Source organism: Mus caroli, chromosome 10 (genome assembly GCF_900094665.2).
Source record: "Mus caroli chromosome 10, CAROLI_EIJ_v1.1, whole genome shotgun sequence".
In the NCBI taxonomy this organism is placed as follows: domain Eukaryota; kingdom Metazoa; phylum Chordata; class Mammalia; order Rodentia; family Muridae; genus Mus; species Mus caroli.
This window is the reverse complement of record NC_034579.1, coordinates 72061613-72065633: the sequence shown is the minus strand read 5'-3', so window position 1 is coordinate 72065633 and position 4021 is coordinate 72061613.

Below are 4021 nucleotides of genomic sequence, written 5' to 3'. Positions count from 1 at the left end.
TTTTTTTTTTTTTAATTTAATATATAATGACAGATTTTTTTTTCAAGATGAGGGAGATTTCAATTCTTGTAAATTGTCAGTGATGTGGGGATTTGAAGGATCCCCAGGAGCTAACAGGGGACCTGGGTCCAGGCCACAAGTCCTCAGACTACTGATTCTCCCCTGTTGCTTAGCTACGCGTGCCCAGCCTTCCAGGGTGGCAGAGTCGGCGCTTCCACGAATGTGTAATTCAGCTCAGCCGAAGGCCACCTTTAGCCTCGCTACCAAAGAGGCAACTACAGGAGAAAGCCTCGGAATAAGCGCCTTATCTTTCCAGGCCGGTGGTGGTGGTGGTGGTGGGGGGGGGGGGTTGCAAAAACAGCGTTCAAGGTCGACTCACGCTGTAGGCTGCAGCTCTAGCGGTAAGGGCACAATGCCACCTGGTGGCGACCGGCAGTACTGAGAATAGCGGTCGGCTGTAATATTCAGCTACTAAAAGCAAATGAAGTCTGAGATTTGTAGAGGGAAATACACAGGAACTGGGTTTTGTTGACGATTTCTAATATTTTATTTATTTTCATGTTACATGTGTAGATGTTTCCCCTGTGTGCTGTCTAGTTTTATATCAACTTGGACATAAGCTAGCGTCATTTGAGAAGCGGGAACCTTAGTTGAGAACACGCCCCTACTAGACTGGCTTGTGGTCAAGTCTTTGGGGGGCATTTTCTTGATTAATGATTGATGTGGGTGATGCCAACCCCGGGCAGGTAGTTCAAGGTTGTGGCGAGCCAGTGAGCGCGTTTCCTCCACAGCCTCTGCTTGAGTCCCTGGGCTGATTTCTCCGATGATACAGTGCAGTTAGCGAGAAGCAAACCCTTTCCTCCCCAGTCAGGACGCTTTATCACCGCAATAGAAGCCCTAACTAAGGTGTGAAAACTATGCTCCTAGAAATGTGTGTGTGTGCTGGGCAGTGGTGGTAGACTCAGGCCAGCCTGCTCTACAGGAGTCCCAGGGCAGCCAGGGGTACACCAGAGAAACCCTGTCAAAAACAAACATACAAACAGAAAGCCCCCCAAAGTGGCTTTGAGTCTTTAAAGACATTACTACTTTGTGTGTATGAGTATTTTGCCTGCACAAACATCTGTGTACTACAATCATGCCTGGTGCCCTGGGAATTAGGAAGAACGTATCTGATCTTCTAGAACTGACTGCAGTTACAGCTGTGAGCCATTGGGACTGAGCCCAAGTTACCTGTAAGAGCTAGTGGTGCACTCTCTCTCTCTCTCTCTCTCTATATATATATATATATATATATATATGTATGTATATATATATATACATATATATATATACATATATATATCACATATATATATAATCATATATATATATGATTTTAAAGTTCTGTTTATTTATTTTATGTATGAGTACACTGTAGCTGTCGTCAGACACCAGAAGAGGGCGTTGGAACCCATTACAGATGGTTGTGAGCCACCATGTGGTTTCCTGGAATTGAACGCAGAGCCTCTGGTAGAGCAACTAGTGCTCTTAACGGCTGAGCCATCTCTCCAGCCCTGATTTATTTGTTTTACGTATGTGAGTACACTGTAACTGTCTTCAGACACACCAGAAGAGGGCATCAGATCCCATTACACATGGTTGTCAGCCACCATGTGGTTGCTGGGAATTGAACTCAGGACTTCAGGAAGAGCAGCTAGTGCTCCCAGCCACTGTGCCTGAAGCCCCATGTGTCCATCTGTCCAGCACAGGCAGCCTCAGCACACCTTTGCCCAGTGAGTAGCCTGAGCATCTCATGTAGTGAGGAGGTGGCAGTCAGTCCTGGCTCTCTCCACTAGATTCATTCTACTCAGGAGGGGCTGGAGATGGTGCCTGGGAGCAGGTGGAGAGAGCATCCCTGCTTGAGTGACAGGCCTCCAGGATAAGAGCCTCTAGACCTGGCTCCTGCCCTCCCTTGTGGTGTGAACTAGTCGGTAGTGTGAATATTTTAATAAATTCTGGGGTGCAGTTATTTCCCACCTTTGACCATTTATGTTCCTGGATGAAACACACACAAACACTTTATATTTTAAATATCTTAAGTAGCACGGGACAACTGCCTACTCTCCATGCTGTTAGAATTTTACTCCTAACCATAACCCAAGTTATTATTTACTGTATACTTCATCCAATAGCCAGCCCACATGGCCACATTAAAATGGTGCAGCTAACCCCTGGTGGCTCCTTTCTTCTCTCCAGCACTCTCTTCTAAGGAATGGCGGCTCCCTCTTCTTCCTTGTGGTGGTCCCAAGCCCTGGAACCCTAAACCCCACCTATTCTTTTCTCCTCAGTTATTAGCTGCTGGCATCTTTGTTTACCAATCAGAATTATCTGGGGTAGGGTCTCTCTCATGCAAACAGTTTTGGGGGAACCCAAATTAACATTAGAAAACAAGCAGCATTAGGGCAAACCAGTCTCTCTGCCTCCCTACCCTTACACATGCCTGGTCCCTGGATAGCCCTACTGCACATCACACACATCAGTTGTCTTCTCTCTGTGCCCACTGTCACTGATCCTGTGGCATCTCTCAGCCCCCAGCCACTTCTCTCTAGCTTCTCTGCCCCTAGCCCTGCCCACCCCTGCTCCTCTCCCTCCTCCCAGAGTTGATTCTTAAGGAGCACAAGCCATTTTACCACTGCCTCTGATAACCATGCTTATTTCCCAGAGCAAAATGGAAGACCGGAGAGACCAAAACCAAGCCTAGCTGATCTCAAAGGTTGCCCACATTGCAGGGCCAGGTCAAAGTTTCCCCCACGTGGCTGGAGGCAGGCCCAGCTTCTGTTGTCTGCAGACAGAGCCCTCCTCAGTCTCCCTGCCTGCCTACCTCTGAGCAGAGCCTCAACCTGACTGGCCTCTGCACTGATATTGCAAAGCCTGTGTTTCAGGGTGACCCTTAACCTTATCTTGAGCTAGAAGCACAGAGACATGTGTCTGGTGGGAGTGGATGTGAGGCTCATTGTGGGCAATATGTGGGTGATAGACGAGAATCTGGGGTGTTTCTGCAGTCAAGCTGGTGGCTAAATTGGGCAAGAGCAGACCAGAAAGGTCTCCCCTGACTCAAACAAGTTAATCTGCTCTCTCTGAACTTCCAGACTGTTTTTGGTTTTTGTTTTTAAAGATTAATTTATTTATTTCATGTATGTGAGTACACTGTCGCTGTCTTCAGACACAACAGAAGAGGGCATTGGATCCCCATTACAGATGGCTGTGAGTCACCATGTGGTTGCTGGGAATTCAATTCAGGACCTCTGGAAGAGCAGTCAGTGCTCTTAACTGCTGAGCCACCTCTCCAGCCCCACTTCCAGACTGTTAAGTTACAGTCACAACTACCTGTAACTCCAGTTCCAGGATTACAGACATAAATTAGGTTTTCACTAAGCACGGTGTAGCCCTGAGTCTGTGAAGGAGCCTGGTCTTCCCTGACCCAGCCAGTCTCTAGGGATCTGGAGGGTCAGTAATAGAACCAAATCCAGGTACTGTCTGTGGCCTAATCCTAGCACTGGGTAGACCAAGGCAGGAGGGTGCAAGATCAAGGCCAGTTAGGAAGTCAAAGTGAGTTCAAGGTTAGTCTGGGCTACATAGCTCCTCCTCCCCAGATAAAAAGGAACATTCATAGACTAACAAAAATAGCTCTGGCCAACAAAGGCATGACTGCAGACAGGGAGACTATTATGCAAGGTTAGAACTTCTTGTAAGGGACATTATCTGAAAGCAGAGCAACAGGGAATTAGGAAATAGGCAAGAATGTTAAGAAATGCCAACTCTTGATCAAGGAAATCCAAGGCAGAAACACTAGGCATCCAGAAAGGGTCAGGGGGACACAGAAGGGAGAAGTAGTGATCAGGCAATAATAAAAAAACCTGGAAGCTGGGCGATGGTAGCACATGCCTTTAATCCCAGCATTTGGGAGGCAGAGGCAGGTGGATTTCTGAGTTCGAGGCCAGACTGGTCTACAAAGTGAGTTCCAGGACAGTCAGGACTATAC